At 38.5% G+C, this 23,558-nt stretch overlaps 1 long non-coding RNA gene and 1 other non-coding gene across 3 annotated transcripts; one reads left to right on the forward strand and one right to left on the reverse strand.

The window, feature by feature from the left end:
* The first annotated feature begins 14,213 nt into the window (after positions 1-14,213).
* On the forward strand, positions 14,214-17,238 carry LOC124209163. 2 transcript variants are annotated; one of them, XR_006880804.1, is made up of 6 exons: positions 14,214-14,317; positions 14,476-14,564; positions 14,779-16,401; positions 16,467-16,544; positions 16,626-16,811; positions 16,877-17,238. It is a non-coding gene; the product is annotated as an uncharacterized LOC124209163 (long non-coding RNA). The 2 variants fall into 2 exon arrangements; XR_006880805.1 differs by lacking the exons at positions 14,214-14,317; positions 14,476-14,564 and having other exon boundaries at positions 16,079-16,235; positions 16,314-16,401; positions 16,877-17,210.
* Positions 17,239-22,829: 5,591 nt separating this feature from the next.
* Positions 22,830-22,912, reverse strand: Trnal-uaa. Its single transcript has one exon. It is a non-coding gene; the product is annotated as a tRNA-Leu (tRNA).
* Between the last annotated feature and the right edge of the window lie 646 nt (positions 22,913-23,558).

Here is a 23,558-nt window from a genome sequence, read left to right on the forward strand (position 1 = left end):
AACTGGTTGGCCATTGGGTGAGGCGGGTGACGTCACGGACGTCTTTCTGGCTCGCCATTGGTCCAGAAATTAGGCCACACCCCTTTTCCCGCTTTTCACGCAATTTTCGGTCGGGAGAAATGACAAATCGACGATGTAGAGAGGAAAAAAGAAAGAAGAGCGTCGGTGCTGGCGTCGACGCCATTGTTACATTACACCCCGTCCGAATTTCGGAATCATCAATTTCATCCCCGCAATATTTCTAGATATAATAACACTCAACTCTTTTTTCTTTCTCGTCTTTCGCCTCTCCGCGGCCGTGAATAAAAATAAGAAAAAAAAGGGAAATACTCAACTTAACCCTCTTATGCAAATAAGATACCGTACAGAGTATATAGCGCGGCCATACATCCCCCCAACGTCTTTTCTTCTTCTTCTTTTTATATTTTTGGGATATATTATTTGGCTGTTGGGTGCGCGCGTGTGGCAGCAGCAGCAGCAAAAGCTCCCGGTCGATATCACACACAGGGTTTCCCGAACGACACACATTTTTCACGCTCTAAAAATATTATAACAATCATTTTTAATTCTATATAATAAAAATATAGATTTAGCTATATAAGAATTATAGGTCTATAGATCGCTATCCTTTTAATATTTAATTGTTTAATGATTGATATGGCGTCAATGAATGTGTTAATCATTTGAAATTCATTTGAAAATAACTCTAGTTCGATATAAGACAGAGTAGATATATAGATTCTTGCATTTAACTTAAATTATAACGTGCAAATCAGTCTTACATTAACTAAATTAGACATTTGATATTTGGCAGAGACACACGCCGGCAGCAGCAGCAGCAACGAAATAACCTGTTTAGACTATCGTCATGCAGGCGGGCGGCTCCTTATTCGAATAATAAGAGTTTATATGTATAGAAATATATTGCACTTGTGCTCTGTGTGCACTGCTGCTATACAATACACACAGCAGCACAAAAATCTATCGTCGCGCCAAGTCCCCATGTCTTTTTTCTTTCGTTTTATTTTCTTTTATTTATTTTATTTTTATTATTTTTTTTCTTTCCTTTCGGTTCTATCGTGTGTGTGTCCCCCTTTTTTGATGATTATTTCTCTTTCCCTTAGCTCCGAGCTTTTCTCCGTGTGTGTGTGTGTTGTCGGTCGCCATCGGACGACGTTGGAATACGTAATGAGCTCCTGGCTGAGCTGCTGCTGCTGGCCCCGGCGCTTGCGCCGCCGCTCTTTTATATAAAATAAAATGAAGAAAATACAAAATAAGACGGGAAAATATTCTTTCTTTGGTGTGGGGTTAAAGTTAAATATTAGAATATAATATTATATTGCCAATATTCGAATCAAGTGTGGATAGAATATTGGCGGGATATTTAAACGGTGATGGACGTCCGAGAGCAGCACAGAGATATATATTTGCCGTTTGGAGATAGAAATGAGACAATATAGGGCGATGGCTGTGCTGTGTTCTCTTTGGCGTGTATAGTATAGGATATAGACGGTGGTGGGCGAATAGAACCAAACGCGGACGGAATAGCAAATGAAGCGGACCGACCATTGATCCTTTTTCCGTCTCTCTATATACCCGCGCCACTGCTGCTGCTGCTGGCTGGCTGTGCTATAGCTGGGCATTTATTGACTTTCATCACGTTGTGTGTCTCTTGTCGTTGCAGAGGGCAGCATCATCTGAATGTGCTGTTGTATAGACGGGATAGATCCAGCTGCGTGCTGTTGCTTTGATTTTATTTCTTTCCTGCTGCTGCTGGGCTGCTGCTAATGAAACGATCGACCGCTGAATACCTGATGATGGCCGTATTGCGTCAACAAATATCACATCCGCTCCTACACACATCCATACTATATAGGCCTATATAGACAGCACACAAATCTATATCAAAGATGGCGCCGTCTCAAGGCGTGATCGTCACCGCTTCGTGATGGACCAGACCGGCCACCACCGGCTTTTATTTTAGACAGACTGCCGATATGTCACGCACCGTATTAAATTATACATTTGGTAAAAATATATTTCATCAACTCTACACACATGTGTGTGTGTAGACTATAGCCGTCAAGGTTTGTGAGAGCTGTTTTTCTTTCCAGGTTGTCTAGATTTCGACATTTGCATATTTTCACGATGTGTGACGGATATGTTACGGTTGAAATACAAACAACATCGAACGAAAGGAGAGAGAGAGTCAAAGTTCAGGAAATGTTGTATAATATAAATCAAAAGAAAAACGAAGTTCTACCTGTTTTTCTATATATCTGTCGATGTGTTGCGTATAGGCAAAGAAAACCAACACAAACGAAACAATAGGAGAAGATCGTAAATCAGAAATAATAAGGGAAGCAATCAAATTAGCCAAGCAATCCGATAAATCTCGGCGTGTGTGTTTGCTTTCTTGTTTTTCTTTTTTATTTTTATATCGACAGTTTTTTCTCCATCATCAGAATAATATTATTACATAAGAAGAAGAAGAAGCGGAGAACATCTTTTCTCACTGGACGTGTGTGTGTGTCTGTGGGCTGCTGTGGCTTCTATGGAAGTCGTAACAATAAAAAATAGGACGATCGAATATCTATCTTTTTTATTTCTATATACATAACCAATCGAAATAAAGCCAGCAAAAGCCTTAAAACAAAAGAAAAACATTTTAAATTTTTTGTTTTTTCTTCTATTGGAGAGTTCAAAGTGCAACAGGCAGAGCCCTCTGTCAGTCGATCGATTCATCATCGAAGCTGTGACAGCCTAAAAAATTGAAAATACTAAAACAGTTTGGCGAGTGAAAAATATTTATAATAATATCAGTTCACCTTTAGGCCTTTTAAATGAAAGTTAAAAGAATTGATTTCAACATTCCCAGACTCTTAATGACTTCCAACCTGCTGCAGGGCGCGCCTAACCCTTTTTCCTTTCTTCTTCTTTTGAAAAAAAGGCGATGATGTACATGTACGAGCAAACACCATATGGGATTACATTAGAGTTTACAGGTCTCATTACCAACAGCAGCAGCAACAGCCACAGTCGAGCTATAGCCCGGCCCGTTTCTTCCCCCTTTTTTTCTGTGCTGGGCTGTGGTTGAGCTGCTGGCATTTCACGTACATGTAGTATCGCTTTTGATTGATATACCATCCGATCGGTGCCTTGAAATCACCCATCAATTTCGTAGCCCAAAGGCTATATTCAACGTATATATATGGGGCTGGGCCATTGACATTGTGAACGTACCCAACAACAATCAGATGCAGCAGCAGCAGCTAGTCTGTGTAGACACAACATTGTTCGGCGTGCCCAGCACAACAACAAAAAACAACCGAAACAACAACACAAAAATATATTTCTTTCCTTCACAAAAAACTTGTTTTTTAGTCGGGACTTTGGAATGGAATATGGACAACATTCCAAGCGTGCGACTAGCGATATATATATTCTTGTTGTTTCTTTAGCTCTCTCTGATGATATGCACGTGTGTATCTATACCTCTTGTGCTACCATGGCAGCAGCAGCGAGATCCTTGTCGGTCGTAATTGGAAATAATGACGAGAGCCTCTCTCCAGCAAAAGGAGAAGAGGAACGTGCGCGAGTCTCTATTATATAAAAATATTCTGGTTAAAATATATTCACAACGGCGCGGGGCCTCAGCACGAGCCCGTGTTATATACAGGAGAGATAGCCATCTATCTCTGCTCATCAACAATATGCATATTCATCGAGTTGATATGGCCAGCCCGTTTAACTATACAGGCAGCAGCGCACAGGTAGCTCTAATTAGCCGCCAACCAATATCTAAATATTATTATTCCACCTTCTTTATTATATATTCTTTTTTGCAGAGATATAAATCTTGAATATTTCATCATCTTGTGCCAATTTCATTGTGAAATATAATATCAATTATTTACTTGGATATCTTCATTTGATTGAGGAATATTTTGAAGAATAAATCGCCATTAAAGAAAATCTCATACAAAGTTGCTGAGATTGGATTTCTGTAATATATTTAGATGCGATATATAGGAGGATGTATCAAAAAATCTGATGATATTCCCGTGAAAGAGGAGGAGTAGAAGTGGGTGTCTATCAGAGACTCTCTCTCTCGGCTCATCTCGTGTATATATACACATGATGGAATGAGCTATGCCAATTGGTTCATCATTATACACATCGTGTGCTGCTGCTGCTGCAACAGCTGATTTCATAGTCCTGCCCGTGTGTAGGTGCTTGCTGCCGTGGTTGTTAATATTACATTCATCAGCTATAGCACAAACCTTTTTTATTTCCATCCTTTTCTATAATGTATTATATATGCGCCCGTAGCACGAGCTACAAGGTGGTGGTGGTGGTGGCCAGAAGGTTCATCAAGATCGCGTGACTCTCATCTCCCGCGCGTTGGAATGCGCTTCTTGTATATCTCATCAAAACCCGGCACGGGTGGAAAGAAGAAGATGAAAATGCGCTACTGTGCATTATCTCTCTACCTCCTATAACACAAAACAATTCCAATCTTCCGCGTCTATTGCGTGATGAGAGATAGACTCGCAGTCATTTAAATTAGGTAGAAAGGAATTTTCCCATCTCGTATATACATTTATCCCATTCATCTTTTATATTATAAATCCATCTCTAAAAAGAGCCGAAAAAGAGCTATATACAGCAGCAGACAGTTTATAGATATTATTTATAAATTTGAAATTGCCGCGCTTTTTTTCAAATTTTGTGTTAAATGTTTTTTGAATGGGGGGAAATGATGGCAGCATAAAACAGCGTGATAGAAATGATTCTATATAACATTTGGATATTGATTGAAAAAGTCGACTGGAGGGACGTTGATGATGCTATGGCCGGGCGCTATTAAATCGACCAAGTGCGGCTGATGGTTCACACGTCATTAAACTCGGCTGCTGCTGTTGCACAATCATCATTCTTTTCACGGTGTATAGTATAAAAAAAAAACGCCGGCCATTGCGCATAAAATGGCCATCAAGAACAGGGGGAGGGGGAACTGTGTTTTTTTGCTGCTAGCTCCTACATGTAAGGATTCTCCAGCTAAAGGACATCCGGCTCTTTGCTGGCTCCTATCCGGACTATACATGCAGCATCAACTATAGAAAACAATAATAATGTGTTGTATTCTAAATCCTTGACGAATTGTTAGCCGTTCTATATATGGCCTATATAATATAATCCCGGCAGTATCAGAATTATGCTACTTTGTTATTCATTTCCGATCTAGGCTGATGATGATGGCGACCCCCCCCCCACTTGAAATGTGATTCATCACCAGCCGGAAAAAAAAAGTGTATAAGAGCACTTAAGCCTTTTTTTGTGAGACGCTTCCGGCTTCTTTTATTATTATTATTTTTTTATTCTGATTGTATTATTATTAGTACTCAAATATCTTGGCAGAAAATCTCCTCTTTGTGTCTAATACAAAATGTCTCGGGTGTGTAATGTCACATTTGCATAAACGGGCCATCATGTAAATCGCTTAGAACACAACAACAACAATCATATAACAACCGAGCGCGGTCGTATAAAAACGATTAACAATTCAATGGGATTAATAAAGCGCGCGAAAATATAAAACAATGTCTCAACGCCTCTAGGCATTTATAGTGAAATGAAATACTATTTAAATTTGAATAAATTGTGCGTAATACAATCCTCTCGGCCTATGTTTTCCCATTCCGCTGCTGCTGGTTGCTGGTGGTGACGAAACGAAAGGAAAGTCTGTGGCGCGTGCCACGGTTCTCATTAGAATAAATCCAACACACACACACACGGCAGCAGCAGCAGCAACCGAATATAAGAAGAAGGACTATATAGCTTCTGCTGATATGCCCACTAGGTATATATATATATATAATACCATATAACATATCCTTTTGAAAAAGCAGCAGCAGCAGCAGCAGTTGGCATTCATGAATAGGTAATGAGGCGGGCGGGCCAGCGGCGTGATTATACCTGATGCCAGCACACAGTCCTTTTGATAAGAAAAAAGGACACATGCAACTGATGCACACACAGGTATATAGATGACGGAAGCCTATGTGTTGGACGACACAATTTTTATTTGGTTTAAACTTTTTCCTTTTATAGACGGACAAATATTTTGTATATAGCCGGGCAGAAGAATTAGAAGAGCAAAAATAATACAACAAAATAAATGTTGAAGAGGAGGCGCTATACATCTGAAATAATGAACTGGGCACGACCAGAAAACCGAAAGAAAAGAAGGAATATAACCCAAGCAAAGAAAAATATGATATCCTATCTTTTTATATATATTTGTCGATGTTTGCGCAGAGGTGAAGACAAGTTTCACAAGGCCCAGCTCGTAATAATATTTACGATGGCCTCTCTCTACAATCTTTTTTTCCTTCTATTCTTTTATATAAAGAGAGATCCTCCCTTGTAGCTAGCGCTGGGATCGCGCCCCATAAAATGCGATAAATTTTCCCGACCGCGATTATCTTTTTCTTCTTTTTAAGAAAAAATATATATTTTTTGTTTTTTTCTATAGACATCGACACAGTCGAGAGTTACGATCCGTTTCTTCTTTTTCCCCGGCGCTCCTGAGCGTACCTCACTCTCTCGGCTCTTGATTGCCCCTCACTCTCGTCGGAAAAAAAATTCCGTCATCATAACTTTTCTTTTTGGGCATTTCCATCCGGGTATAGGTATATATATAGGATATATATATTCTTATATAATACCACCGGGAATTCTTCTCTTTTGATATATAAGAATATAAAATGGGGATATCCAATTACTACCGCTCTTTTTCTTCCCCCCTTTTTTTACTTTTATTAATTGCTCACAGCAGCAGCCAGTCTATACACAGCACACACACATCATCGCTTCCTCGTTATATATATTTACCTGATTAAATCCAATCGAATATATATAGAGAAAATATATAAGAATTAGGCCTTGCTCTGTTGGTTTTAAAATCATCCGACTTTGAAATATATGTATATAGCTGATGCCCAGTCAAAAGGAAACATACAAAGTTCATACGTGTGTAAGTTATTTATTATTTTGTTGTATATTATTCTCTGCTGGACATACACACACACACAGTCAAACGCGTGTAAAAATATGTCGACAATAAATATCAAAAGACGACAAATAGTTTTTCTTTGTGTGTCGATGTATATTCTTTGGGGTTGCGAAAAGGATATAGGCTGGACAAAAATATTTATTTTTAGATATATATATTTTTATTTTTAAAAAATATATAAGAAAAAAAGGGATGGAATAAAAAAGTTTTTTTCTTTTGTGGGGTGTCCCCCCGCTGATGAGACTCGCTGGAGATCAGCGTGGGGTAATACACAGCACGACGGATATATTCTCTTTTTTTTCTTCATATTTTCTAGCGTTTTTTTTTCTTCTCTTTTAAAATAAAAAGAAATCAAATATTTTTCGGGTGAACTATTCCTCTCTCTGTTGCACAAATGTATAACATTTAAAAATCTATATAATATTTTATACAAATATATTTTTTGGGTGGATTTGATATTATTTTTGCGCTGAAATCGCAATCGATTAGATTTGTCCTGACATCACCCCAGCAAAACCAAACAGCAACTCTTGTAAATATAAATTTTTCTTCTATTTTATTTTATTTTAAAAATAAGAAAAAGAGAAAAAACTTGGAAGTTTGCTGTGCTATGGGCAAAACGCATGGAGAGACGTGCTGCTGAGGACCTCCGACTGAGCGTTCTGTCAAACCTCGCTCTCTATCTTGTTGCCCCCGTCGAGAGATGGGCTCCGTCCGTTTGCTGTGTGCATGTGCTGGGCTAGCTCTCTTTTTTCTTTTGCTTATATACCTTCTTGGTTGGTCTCTCCTGGGTTTTTCTCAGATCTTCTTCTTGTACATCACATATACCCAAGGGTTGTTATGTTATTTTTTCCTATATGGTGTCCAGTGATGTCGTGTACAATGGCCTACACACGCGCGAAATCCATTTGGACACACCGTGAGGGCCAGCCGGGCCATCCGGGCCAGCAACACATTTATTTCAAAGGGGATGCGAATTAGAAAAGAAGAATATGATCCATCTTATCTCTCTCATATAGTTTTTCTTTTCAAGAAGACCCATGTACAAAAAGGGGGCCTAGATAGACCTGTGCTGGGCCTATAGGGAAAAAGTAGAGAAAAAAAAGTTCGTTAAAATAGCTGGGCAACATATTATATCTCTCTCTTTCTATATGCACAGTGGCGGTATCCTACTTTCATGTAACTGCTACTCGGTACCCAGCCTACTAACCAATTGATTGAAACTACTTCTCAATTCTTCTACCTTTTCTTACTCGCCTTACTAATTTTATTAGAAACCACTATACGGTGTTCAACTTACTAAGGATAAACTAAACCACTTTAAATTCTTTCCTGCTTTTACTACCCACCCATTACTTAAAAAGTTTTGACCACTTCATTTACGGCATTGGTTACGCTACTAACGAATTGTATCCTACTAACCGACCATTTCGATTTTATTTAACTTGGAAAGAAGACTTGATTTATTCGGGAATTGAACCCGGACCTTTTGCGTGGCAGTCTAGTGCCTTACAGGCACGCCACATTGATATATACAAAAGCTACTATCCTAACGAATACTACTTATTCCTTGTAAGTTGTAACCTACTAGTCTAAGGTACTGAATTGTTCACACTACTTATAACAAAAGTACTAAATTTTTGTAAACTACTAGCTATAACCTAGATTGCTTTTATTATTGATTACTTTTTAAAATCAAACTACTAACCCTACCTGAACATACTGAATTTTTCAGACTACTAACTAAATCTTTATAAACTGCTGGACCAACCTACTTAACAGAACTATGCCTACTAACAGTTTCACTAGGAATAACGTAAAAAGTAGGCAAATGAATGGTTAGTAGAGAATTTGTACTTAAGCAAGTACAGTAAAATACTGAATTGCGTTTCAGTACCATATTGAAGGGTACTGAAACTGTTAGGGGTGTGTAGGTACTGGAAATCGGTAAAATAAGCAGTTTAACGCGGCTGTGTGAGATGTGTTGTTAAATTCTTTTGTTCCACCATCAGCAGGGCCCACAGCTATACACATCAGTGACGTATGGTATACACAAGGCCTATAAGATGTCCGTCAGCAGCTCGTCCAATTATATACCGAGATAGAAAAATATTTATTTTTCTTGTTAAAGAAAGAAAGAAAAAAGCTCGTTAACTTTTATTATATTTTGACACACAGAATTCTCCACAATTCCATTTTGAATCGATATTGCTCTGTGGGATTTTATTTAATTTAGAGATGAAATAATGGAACAAGAACTTGAATAGAGCTGGATATAGTAGTATAGATTGTCCGGAAACGAGAGTCTCCACCTTTTTTGTGCTTAGCTTAATGGACAAGAACTGCGGATATTTCTGTGTTATTTTTGACTTAATTAGATGATCTTTTATCCCGTTAAACTGTGATGATATGGTGGACAACACCAAAACCCATTTGGTCGCATCAGCAGGGGGTAATGCCCGGTATACTGGCCGGCCCCCTTTTAAAATAAAATGTCCCCCTTTTTTTTAAATTTGTCCAACAGCCCACTTTAAATGTAATTAAATAAGAATTTTGAAGACGGACATTTTGGTTTCGTGTCAACGAATACATCAACGGGCCAATATGTTTTGACTTTGATTTATATTTGGTGGATATAGTTTGTGCTGTGTAGAATCGAAAAAAAGAATAAGATCATCGGGTCGCATAAACCGGACGTCATTTTCCAAGCTGGGCATGACGTTGGCTGGGATTTATTTTCTTATATAAATTGAAATATTTAATTATTAATATATTATGGATCTCTACTCTCCAGACTTTGACGCCAACGGACCCCCTTGCGTCGAGACGGGCTGCTGGAATTTTTGATTGTCTTGTTTCGTTGTTGTTGCTGGAAATAAGAAAATGAAACGTGTACGTGTCCGTCGATCCAATTTTCTTTTCTTCTCTCTCTATCGCCGCTCTTCCGTGTCCGTCCAACGCGCACGAAATTGATTTATTAGTGAACATGAATCTGTGCTGTGAAACAAACATCAGGGCCAGAACAGCACACACCTGACTGGGCATATATCGATGGAAATTATATTTCTAGAAATTTTGTCGCCCCCGTTATATATATTTATTTAACTTGATAACTTGTAAAATTTATATCAAATCTTTTGTCTATATATAATGTTGTATGGTGCAATATTACTACCACCTGCTGGATATCTTATAAGTATTTGTGTGTGTTTGTTTGTTTCTGTTATTTATTTGTTTTTTCCCGATACATACACCGGCCGGAAAATGTATGTAATATTTATACACATAATATTATCTCGTCCGTGATATGCTGTGCTGTGTGGTGGTGTCTATACTCGATATTTTGACGCTGTATAGGCCAGCAGAGAATCGAGCTGTTTAATATTGATATGCCGGCCAGCAGCATGTAGTATTCTTCCTTTTCTAGCCCACATAGGGTGGCCCAGCCACAAGACTCTCTTTCTGCTATAGCTGTGGCCTATTCTCTATCTACTCTTGCGCGTTGGAGAGATGTAATAATATAAAAAAGTTGACTCTCTCTACGTATATATACACACATCAATGGCACACACGAACAAAAGGCAACAGCACCGTTGGGGGCGTCATAAAAACAGGTGTAGTTTTAGATTTATATATTTCTCTGCTGGGTATAATATTAAGAAGAGCGTCGAGCCGTGCTGGCCACGGACGGACGACGCCGGCGGGATATTATCTGCATATAGGATCTATATTTTTCTGTGTAACTTATTGTATTGTATAATACTGTACAGCCGTTTCTATGGCAACCAGTTATTTTGTTAATACACAGAATTATATGAAGGGATCAACTTTTATTTTTTGGGACTTTTTGGGTGCTGGACAATCAAAGTCACGTCTACACGTGTAAAAAAGAGTATTTCATTTTTTTTTTGGCTGGGCATGCCCGGCTGCTGGGAATAATATAATAGACACAAGAGCGAATATATATATATATATCTATAGATGGAATAAGAGATATAATACACACAGCACACAGCAGAGAGAGTCAATGGAATATAGAAAGAAAAAGAAGAAGAGAAAGATGTGCTTGCGTCTTGCTGTGAGCCCAATGCGCCTCGACGTTGGCTTGGCTGGCCCTGTGCGCGTTATATTCCCCCCCCCTCTTGCTGGCCAGCCGCGAGAGAGTGAAGAAATGTTGTTTGGGGCCAGCCAAAGAGTAAGAAGAAGAAGAAGAGGAACGAATGTGAGAGGTGTACAATATTATATGTGCTGTGTGCTGTGCTGTGCTGTGTGTGCTGGTGTACCCCCGTCGGTACGCCACAGGGCGTCCGGTTGCCCAGCAAAAAATAGGAAAAATATATAAGAATAAGAAAAAGTATATATATATATACCCCAGCGATGCGACGACGAGTGATTCGCCTCCAGAGGAGGGCCTCTTCTTCTTTCTTCTTTTTTTCTTTTGTGCAACAACACAACAACAACAAAACAACAAACTCAAAAAACTAAAAAAAAAAAATTTTGTCTGATATTTTTTTGGTTGTTGTAAAGTTTTTTGGCTTGCGCCAGAAATATATATCTTTTGATAAAAGAACTTTCCCAAACTTGGTTGTGTGTGCTCTCGGTCGTACCTCCTCTATATAGGCCCCATTCTATTTACTTTTGAGTTTAGATATAATATTATACAAATGACATTTAGAAAATGTTGGAAAATATTTTGTAGAGTTTTGCCAAAAATGTGTGCGACCTTTGCGACCCCATCGACCATCAATTTCTTCTTTTTCTGGTTGCGCTGTGTTGGGGTATGACAAATCGTTGGATAGGTTCGCTCGGCGTGCTAGTCCCATTGAATAAATTTAAGAATTTCCGGTCGGTCTCTACGCGCCAATTAGTCACAGAAATAAAAATTTAAAAAAATAATTTCAACATTTTTCAAACAAATATCTGATCAACCTAATAATATAATCCAAACACACTCGAACGTACATACAAAAAGTGTGGGAGGTGAAATCGTACATAGACACACACGAGTCAAAAAACAAGAGATAGATAACACACACAAACACAGACAGACAGATCTACCTAAAAAAGAATCAAAGAATAAAAGGAAAAAAAAGTTTTTATATTTTTTGACAAGGATCGACAAGGGTCGCCCGCTGTTTTTCGGCAACTTTTGACTCTCTCGGCTGCGGCCCGTTTTTCTTTCTTTTTTCTCCGCTAGCTCGCGACGCTCTGCTGGACTAACTCACATACAAGAGAAAAGAGTTGACCAGCCAACTCTCTTCTTCTTGTAGTATGTGAACCTTTTGTGAACTGTGTATGTACATTTTGCGCCCCCCTTTTTCTTATTGTGTATAGAGAGAAGAGAGCTAGACGGGGGGCTCATCATCTCCCATTGCCTGGGCCGCTCGTTGTTTTGGGTCTTTTGCTGGAGAAAAGAATTTTTCCTTTTTCTCCCAAATAGTCAAGAGCTATAGCTGGGCTCTTCTCTAATGTAGTGGGCGCACATCCCTTCCATTTAGGTATATATGGACAAGAAAAGAAAAAGTTGGCTATATGGCTGGGGTTTCTTCTTCTTTATAACATGTCCCACGTCACCACAACTCACCTGAAACACCAAAGGGGAGGGGTCGGGCCAGCCCTTTCCAGCCAAAGGTATAAAAGAATGAAAAATATATATTTTTCTAAAATCTTTTATAATATTCTTTTGTAGTCCTAATATTTTTATATATTTTGGACGAAATTTCTTTTTAGTATTCTCTACTATATTTTTCCTATATCAAATATTAATCGAATCTCAATTGAACGACATTTGTGCAAGGGAGATTCGGACGACTGGATGGAGGACCAAATTACGCAATTTTTAATCAAAATAAAGGGGGGAAATATCCAGTACACATTCCTCCTGCCGTTATTATATTTTTAAAAAAGATATACCCCACAAATAATAAATAAATATAACAAGAGAAAAATGTGAAGGGCAGCATTGCAGCCCTTTTTCTTCTTTTTTTTAGCTGGGCCAGTCTCACAACAGCAAAAGATGATGATGGCCGATGGTGGTAGATGGCTCACCTTCTCCTATCCATAGTCCCGCAGCGATACACCCCCCCCTACCAACCTGGTATATACCTATATAATATAGGCCCCAAAAAAGGGCCCCACGCACAAGAAAAAAGAGCCTGGGCAGCACGTCCTGGTGCGAAGAAGAAGAACCCCCTCCATCACATTTCACATATTCTTTTTTTCTTATTCCCCCCCCCCCCCCCCCCAAAGAAAGAAACGTGCGCCTTCTTCTTCTTCCCAGCATGAGGAATATCTACACACACACTTTTCTCCTATATGTGTAGACTCTCGAATTTCTTGGCTCTGGCTGGCCCTGGCTGGCCCTGGCCGTCTAGTATTATATAGATTTGTTCGGAAAATACCCGAATTTTCCGAACTAAATGCCACAGTCGTCATTTCTCTAGTAGAAGAGAAAGGAGATCTCCCGAGGTGCTGGTGTCAAAACGTTGAAAGATTTATCGTCTGGATGAGGTCAACCGCGCGGGGTCAACCGAATGGGCGACGCTCTTGACGGACCCCACAATTTCGACCCATGGGGTTCACCGTACAACCCAATACGACACATTCGTATACACAGCGCAAAATTTGTACATTTTTATCTTCAAAAGAACCGCCAATGAACCCCAGCAAATTGTTCCAGGCGAAATCGTGACACTGGAGATTTTGCGAACGCACCTTGCACTGTTATTACAACACCTTTTAAAATAGAAATATGATAATAGAACATTTGGATGTATCCGTTTGCCGGCGCCAGCCGACTGGTGCTATGTTATATCATCAGATTCTATCGTGTGTGTTTAGATCGTTACGGTTTTATATTGGGCGCGGGTTAGAAATTATATAGATATAGTTTGGGGATGATGAATTATTCATGCAGAAAGACACACACTATGTGTGTCTAGCTAGGAAGGAAAAAAAAGCGAAAGGGTCAACAAGTTCTTCATGAATTAAACATCCGTGTGTCTGTGTCGTTAAATGTTTCACATTTCTTTCAAATTGTAAGAAAAAATCGTTTTAATCGTTTTGTAAGCAGTCGATTCTTCCATTAATCGATATATTATAGGCTAATTAGAAAATGAATGTGTCGTCTGCTGTGGCTGCGAAAATTAGCACATGACAAAAATGTGGTCGTCGTGTGTCAACTCTTGTCGTTTTTCCTGATAAAATCGCTTAATCTACACACTCCATGCTGTTTGGCAGGTAAATCAAACTAGGAATTTACAAATAGGGTTAAACCTGTTTTAAATTTGTGTCAAGTGTTGGTTGGTCTGATTAGCATTTATTATCCCATGCATGTTTCCATATGTCGATGCATGGCAGTTGTGTTTGCAAGTTGTGTAAACTTTGACTTTGTGCAGATTCGAGGCCTGAGCCGGTCATCAGTTATGCAAGTTTGGCTTGTGCTGTGGTTATGTCATCAGCAGCAATTTCAGTCTCACCGTTTTGGGTAATGATTTTACGTTACTTTTATTAAACTGTGACACCTGCTAGGTATTTGAATGAGGCTTGCACAAGTGTATTACATGAAAACCTAACATTATCCTGATTATTAACAATTAGGGTATACCCAATGTTTCATTTTCAACTTTTTTTTACTTGTTGCACCTTGTTGTTACTGTCAAAATTATTCGTAACCAAATTTTTTAAATTTTTTGATTTAGATAAACAGCATGTTTGATTGCAGAAACTACCAATGTCGGCCACGTATATCTCTTCAATTCCCCTTTCTTGAAATGTCCTCGTGTATGCCCATGCGAGTGTGGGTGTATTCACGAGGACGCCCTTTTCTCCTATATCCAGGTGGATTCAACATTTTTCTGCGAATAGGTGAAGCATATCTGGAGATGGATCGACTGGCCGTGTACTTCCCAGTCTCAAAGGTAGGACACAATATGTCCATCTCTATTCTTTCCTTTTGGACTGTTTGACTGCGTTAATTCGTAACATACGAAGTTACGATTATTCCAGAGCTATCGACTGTATTTTTCTCTTTCCGTTTTGAGTTGACTCGGTTTAGGGTTCATTAGTTAACTTATTTGAAGCAGGCGTGTTTTTGTACCTTACACACCTTTGTATGTGTGTTTAAAAACAATTGAATTCGAAAAATTATATTTGAAAAATTTAAAAACAGTTGAAGCGAAATTAGAAAATGTTGTGGCCCCCACCCGGGCTCGCTCACGAGACGACACTATATCTGTCTAGAGAAGGAGGAAAAAGCGAAAGGATCAACAAGTTTTCTCCATGAATTAAACATCCGCTTGTGTGTCTGTGTGTCATTCTATCAAATATTTTTCAAAATTTTCAAATTTTCGCGCCAGGCAAAGACATCCCAAAATTCGAAAAAAAAGGCGCGTAACACTTAAATGCCTATATTTTTCTATCTCTACTAACACTCAAAAAATATTCTATAAATTTTAAAAGAAAAAGAAAAAAAGAAAAGGAAAAAGTGGATAGACATACACCCCCGTTGCGCGTTGCCAAACTGTAAAAAGAAGAAGAAGAAAAAGAAGAAAAAATATCTATACACAAGCACCGGGGTGTTTTGTTACGCTGACGGCATCCCGTCGAGTCGAACGCGCCTTTCTCTCTCCCAAGGAAAAAAAGATTTCGTGAGTTTGAAGACTCCGCGTGACGTATCCACACGGATGAAAGAAAGAAAAGACACACGCGCAGTTTCTTTTTTTTTCTTTAAAAAATAAACTAAAATTACATTTGGCGCCAAATTCGATTTTCCTATACGACAAGTGTGACGTCATTCCAAATCCCCCCCAAAACTGTTGGATAGAATGTTGCATACAGGATCTTCTTATATTTTCTGGATCATTTTCGAAACGTGATGGCATTTGAGCGTCCATGTTACCTGTCCATTCCCCTCCTTTTTTATTATTAAACATTTATCCCTGAGGGTAGTACTTGTACTACCAGAAGGCATTAAAGTAAATGCGGGTGTCTGGGTGTGTAGGAGGGGGAGGGATGTGGGGGGAGTGTACGGTGTTCTGGGCCAGGCTTCCAGAACCTTTAATTCAGAATCAGAATAAATTTATAGAAATCTAAACTACTGCATCGATTTTCTTCAAACTTTTTGTGTAAACTTACAGTAATTTATCTCAGCGGATAGGTAAGTTTCGATTCATTTGGTAATACTAAATTTTATTTCATTTTATGCGGATTTAGTCATTAGCTTTTTGTGACTTAGGACAACCACAACATCAATTCGATTGTCTGTTTGTTTTGTTTTTGTTGCTGATTTACCAGTTACCGAACGTCGTCATCATGTTGACATGGTTAGATTGTAATTTGTAATGATTAAAGTAACGTATAATTTCAACATTCCTGTTTCAATTCTTAGGCAAAAGACTATACTATGGATTACCTTATTCATCATTGTCATTGTAATTGTTTCGCATAGCTAAATGCTTCATGAAGGGTAAATCAACGAAATATCATTTATTATTTTGAGTTTTCTTACGTATTTTGTTTGCCTAACTAATTTTGTTGTGACGCCCAGGAAAATGACCATGATTTTCATGGTAGTGTATTAAACCATTTCTCTGAGTCACTCACTGATTTTGTTGTGACGCCCAGTAAAATGACCATTAAATGGGTTTGCTTGATTTTCATGGTAGTGCACTAAACCATTTCTGTGAGTCACTCACTGATATCAACACCATATGATGAGTAGTCATCATGTATGGTAAGCACTGAAATAATTTACCATATTTGTAATGCCCTAACGATAAATTTTATTTTGACTGTTAGGCTAATGATTAGAAGTTAGACATGAATATGTATCGTCCTCACCTAAATTTGGATGTGCACATGTCTGTTTCAGAAAGAAAGTTAAGGATAGGAGAAGATGAGCACATTAGCTTAGGCATACCAGTAATTTTAAATCTACGTTGATTGCATCTGTTGGAAAAATGGAAATTTATTTAACATTTGATTTTAACTGAATAGTCGTATGTGTAATATTTTCAAATGCAATCATTGATGTCTTAAAATCTTCGAGAGCTGTGCCGTATCACGACAGAAATGTTTACCTAAATCACATTTTGACTTGGCATTGTTGTAATCATTTTAATTTTTCATTTTCTAATATACCACCGTTTTAACTATTCGTATAGACGCATACTCGCTTTTCTGATTTCATAATACTTAGCACAAAAACAATTCTGTTGCGGTAAGATACTAAGATCCTCTTTTTTCGCGCCTTTTTTTTGGGGGGGGGGAAGGGGGTATAGGGGGTAGATATTTATGGACTTGAGTGTAGTTATAGCTTGACTCGCCCCGGAAGTATTCGTTCCGTGCTGTCTGTCAAACAGGTTGATTTACTTGAAATTTTGCTAAAAGATGCCACCAAAATCAAAAGAGTGTTTTTCAAGTCCAAAGGATAAAAAGCGGAGTAAAAAAACGTCAGCAGCTTAAAGCTACAAATTATGAACAGAATAACATTATGGATAATAATAATATTAGAATTGCTCAACAAAATTCTTCCGCACTAATGATTCAGGTGATTAGTTTAATAGAAAATTACAATAAAACAAAATCTTACGAAATTCCTACATTTTAATTGTTCTGAAAATAAGCAATTTAAGCTTTTAACTGATAGCTTGCCCGTTAATACCCGAGGGCGAACCTGGAAGGGTCTTGTTAATATGTAGTATATCGACTGGGACGTTTAAGATTTATTCAAAAGTTAAGAAGCCATCGGGTCCACCTGCTGCTGCATTCAATCCAGAAACACGAAATAGTTTCGCCAAATAAAATCAAAGGAATTTTTTCCTTGTTTCATCCTCATATGTCATCATATCTCGAAAAAGAAAAAAAAGAGAAAAGTTGGAGGAATTTCCGTTCCCCCTCCTCTCTTTTTCTTTTGTTATATATTTTTTTATTTTTCTTCTGGGGTCCCAAAAAAATATTTTTTTAAAAAATAAATAAATATTTTGTTTTATTTTATTTTATTTGAGTGAGAAGAAAATTCCTTTCTTCCATTTAAAAAGAAGAGAGGCTTGGTGTTGTTGTTTGTTGTTGTTGGTTCGTGAGTTATAAGACGGACACGGATGGCCCCAAATTACAGGGTTACCTCAGCCCCCGGGGCCTTTTTTTGACTAGAACCTTAAACTACAACACTCGCCTTATTTTTATATAACATTTTTTCCTTTTCTTTTTCTTTTCTTTTTTATTTTTCTCAAAACTTTTGACCATTTGGGTTGTGGCCAGTTGTTGTTTTCCAGCGACATTCCGTTAAAAGTTTTTTTTTCATTTTTAAATTGCCCGTCAGAAAATATTAAGAGCCCGGGAAAAAAACTAAAAATATTAAAAGTAGATCTTAAAGAATGTAATTAATCTGATTGCCTGTAATCAAGCCCCACACACACACACAGGGCACACACCTGGAGGGGCACGCCAGCGTATCGAATTAATATTCACACATGGCACGTGCTGCATGAAATCACCCGAAAAGAAATTAACAGCTCTGTGATATATCCCCACTATAATAATAATATATATAAAGATATAAAAGTAAAAAAAAAATAAACAAAGACTACCGGAATTTCTGGGACGCTGTTGAACCTGTCGGAATTGATTTTCGCGTTGGGGAAAATGAAAAATTGAAAATTCACTTTGAATTGTAATACGTTTATAACCCTCGACCAGGAGCTAGTAGTATCTACCTTCTACTTCTATACATCTAAAGTTGATAACAATTTTTCTCTCTCCCCTTGTGGCTTCTGCTGGTTGATGGATGGCCAGCACCACCACCAGACCAAAAGGTTATAGGTTTTATTTATTTATCTTTCCACACTTGATAATATAACGTACGTATTAAATTTCTAGACGACTAACAAGAGCGATGATATATGGCGCAACCAATTAAAAGGAAATCAGTTTGAAAAAAAAACCACCGAACAAAAACTTTATGTGTGTCTAAAAGAAATTTTTTCTCTTGTTGTTTTAATGAGACCCCAACCACCCCACCCACCCACCCTCTATTTTAACTGACCCAAAGGTAAAGGTAAAAAGGTATACCTTATATTGTTTCCGGTCTTAGTGAACTCCGCCTTATATTTGAAGTAGATGGGGGGGGGGATTGTTTCCAAACCGACTCCTCCCATTTTCTATTGTCTTTTTTAAAAATTCTTTTTTTCTGATCGCCTAAACTTCTATTCTGTTTCAACTCTTTTTATTTTTTTTAAATATAGAGTGGGCGGTACCAAATTAGAGGCCCATGTCTATTGACTAGCTCGAACTCTGTAGAAATATCCACACACCTCGTTAAGAAACTATTTCATACCCGCAATGGATGGATTAACTTTGATGCAACTTCAATTTAATTTTAGTGGGGGGCGGTGTGCTTTTAATGGAGGTTATATGGTCGACATTGCGTCATGTACACATTTCTAACCAATTTGGAAATGAGGAGCTTGTCAGAAACGAGCCAGAACTTCTTTCTTTCTTCTTCCTTGTTGGGTTATTTGCTGATGCTGCCGGCTGCTGCTGGCGGGGGCGGGTTTTTCTTCATTAGTTTCCAGACTTGTCCGGTGTATAGAAAGAAGAAAAAGTTCTTCTTCTTCTTCTATTTTTTACACCATCTCCTCCTACTTCTTGTCGTCCGTTTTCTCTGCGCAGACTCTCTCTCTACGGAAATGTTATTGCCGACTAGTTTTTTTTTTTCAGTCGAGTCTTGTTTCTCTCTACCAAGAGAAGAGAATTAAGGGCCAGCAGCCCATCAACTCCTCCCCCGCTCCTTCCGTGGCTCCGAAAAGATCATCCCATTAAATTTTTTCCTCCTTTAAAAAAAATTCTTTCTGAAAAAAAGGTTAGAAAAATAAAAGAAAATTTGACTCTGAGCTATTTTGCACCATCGATGATCGAACTCTATGGAGAAAGTATTGGTCATTTTCACCAGAAAATAAGTCCTTTTAAAAACCATCAGCCCCCACATCTATAAATCCTGGATACGTTTTGTTACATACCTGTTGCTGTTGTATCTACCTCTTTTCGGTTGTTCTTTTATTTCCTGGAAAAAAAATTTTTTTTAAGGGTTTTGACAACCTGCAATCTCCCGCCGATAACAGCACGACCCCCTTTTTTGGGGCCTGTCGTTATATAACGCAGGTACGCGCCGTTCTGTGTGTCTCCAACACACCAAAATCTAAAAACGACGATTTAAATTTTTCTGTTCTTTTTTCAAAAATTCCCGCCTCCCAACACATTCCACCGTCTTTTGTTTCCTTCCAAAAAATATACGTACACTACACACACACACCGACCAGCCTATATGCGTGTAGCACTCGTTAGCCTCGCATATGATAATTATATACCCCCAGCTCGCTCTTCTTCTCTTTATATTTTCTTCCAAACCTCGAAGGATTCTTCTTTCAGATATGGGTGTGTGTGTGCTCTCTCTGCGTCTTAGGCATTTGCATAAATAGGACGACTATTAGTTAATTGTTTCGCTCCCCCCTTTTTTTCTTAGATATTATCCGTACGCCTTATCTTATCTTCTAGACTTGGAGTCGGTCTAATCGTCGGCGGTCGGTCATCTTCTTCTTTTGCGCCAAGAAGAAGAAGAAGAAGATGGATCCATATAACATTTTCTCTGTTTGCTATACGTGTGTAGTGTGCTGGACGCACACTGGCGGTTTTTTACACCTTTCTAATCAAGCCCGAAAAAGAAACAACAACAACAACAACAACAACAACAAGAGAGAGAGGAGAAAATTGCGGCTGTTTTTGTGGGTTGTTTGTTTGTTGGCCAGCAGACGGCCGACTATTATCACCATCCATCCATCCATCCTCTCTACAGCACCCATGGCTATTTGACTAGTTTTTTTCAAAGAGTTTAAATTTTGATATTTCGTCTTAGTCGAGTATTTTTTCCAGAGTGTTGATGAATGATATCGATTCGTCCGCCTTAACTTTCTTATTATAACATTTTGGATATCAAAGTGAAAGTTTTTGCGCATCAAACAGAATTTTAAAAAATATGATATCCGGATACTTTTGATTGGTGCTAGTATATCTCTGCACTATGCGTGAGCAATAGGCGTACATACGTGATGGCCTACACTTGTATTACACATAGATATTATACACTTGTAGATATCTCTCTGCTATGGGCTAAAATTCAAAGATGCACACACAACAGACAATCTATGCTGGCCCAGAGAGGTGGAAAAGAAAAAAAGAGAGAGACACGAGCCCTCCATCATCTTTTGACATTTTCCAATTTGGCATTTCACCCACGCAGAATACAATTTCATCTCTCTCTCTGTAGCTCTCAAACTTGTGTGTGTGTGCCGTTTCTCTCATTCGATTCATTTCTTCTTCTTCTTCTTCCCCCTTTTTTTGTGTGTGTCTGGATTGTCCGTCCATTCACCATCTCGCGAAAAACGATCCATCACATTCAATGAAATTCTACAACGTATATATACGCACGTCTCTTCTGTTTCTCTTTTTTCTTCTACTCGGCTCGGCTTTTGGCTGGGCTGTCGGAGCGAACCCACTTTTTTTATTTTATTTTATTTTCCTTGTTTTTATACCTGTTGTGTGTGTGCTGGCCTTACCTTGTTTTTTTTTGTTTTTTTCCTGGCAGACGGCCAAGAGAAGAACCCGGCAGAGTTCGCCATCCGCCCGTCAGAGAGCGTTCCAGCACAGGGCCCAAAATCAACAACAACAACAAGGTTGATGAGAATTTTGAAGAGTCTTTTTAGATATTCCCCAATCGTTTTCAGAGTGTAGACGATAAAAACAACCGGATTCGTTTGGTTCTTCCGATTTCAAACGACACGTATCCGGAATTTTAAAATGGCCCAACCTTTGTGCGGAATTGACAACTACACGATGACGTAATGCTGTTCGAGTTAAGATGAGAACAAGTTAAACTCAATTTTACTTTTTAAAAAAATTACTGCCATATCGATCACGTCATCTGCTCTAAAGGTTATATCGACGAAATTCTATGGGGATATTGTACATTAATATAATATAGGCCCAGCATCGTACATATATCAAAGAGAGTTTATATGATTTATTCCACAGTAGCAGATAGGCCCGTGTTGAATCATGGCCGAGCGTAATTTACCGACGTCCGTCATATATATTCGTCCGCGTTGAGTTTTCCTCAACTTTTTTTGATTGATCGATCGGAATCTTTTCTCTTCCGTCAGCTCCGGCTAATAATGCCTGGCCCCAGCTACTGACTGACTTTGTTTCATTGGAACTTTGATGGTCATCTCATCATTTTGTTGTTTCCAGCAAAGAAAGTATAGTATATATATTGCCTACTCTGTTTCGGTTGGTTGGTTGGGGGGGTTAGATATAATGACTCTCAACACAAACGGAAAAAAAAAGAAAAACGTTTGGAGAAGTTGACGGAGCTTCCGTCATCGCCGGAGATATTTTCTAATCTCTTGGATCGACCCCTCTCTTTTTTACCTTGGATAATTTGCTTTCGTGTCTGTCTGGGTCTAGTAGTGCTACCTGAATTTTTACAGCCAGGTAAACCATCACAGAGAGAGAGATGGTGTCGAATGAATTATTATTATACATTTCCGTTTGTGGTTCATCAACTGCGGTGAAACATTTTTCATCTTTTCAACACGGTAGAAATCAATGAATTATTGAAACAACACTTTCTACTTGTTGGATAACATAAAGGTCTGATAACGAGATTGACATAAAAGTATTTTTTGAATGAATAAAGTTATACCAGGTGTGGGGTTCGAACCCACGTCTCTTGTTAGAGACCAGAACTTAAGTCTGGCGCCTTAACCACTCGGCCAACCTGGTGATGCAATTCGACTTCACCAAATTCGATTCTATTCTAATAATAATAATTTTTGGTTAGTGATGGTACAGGAAGTAGAAATGTTCAATTAGAAAAACGAGGAAAGCCATTGAGCAGCCGAGGGCTAGAATGAGAAAAGCGCCTTGCAAATGGGCCAGCCGGAGACTTTGCGGTCGGGATTTTTGTTTCATTTCATTTGTGCATTTGCTGTCCCATTTTGGCCAGTAGAGATTCTTCCAGTAATTCACGAGCCCCGCTTCCACCATCTGCAGAATCCTGTCGAATTAAAAATTACGAAAAATGAATTAATTGAAGAATTAATTGGCACGTAAGAAAAATTTGAAATTCACTTTTGATCCAGAAAAGGTTTGAGAGGACTAGCGATGGGCAATGGAAATGCGAAATTCACTTTGAAAAATTCTTTTTTGGCGATGCTGAGACGGCAGACGCCTGATTGGACGTAATCCTCGTAAATGTCTGATTCCAATAAAGTTTTCTCCTGTTGAGACGTTTGAATTACATGTATACAAAACAGCTCAGAATCATCAAATAATAATAAGTTGAATTCATTTTTACTTCGATGTAAACGTAACCTCCTGCTGCTACCCGATGGATACCCTCCACTCGAGCATCAACGAAAGATTCCGG

The sequence above is a fragment of the Daphnia pulex genome, chromosome 12 (genome assembly GCF_021134715.1).
Source record: "Daphnia pulex isolate KAP4 chromosome 12, ASM2113471v1".
In the NCBI taxonomy this organism is placed as follows: Eukaryota; Metazoa; Arthropoda; class Branchiopoda; order Diplostraca; family Daphniidae; genus Daphnia; species Daphnia pulex.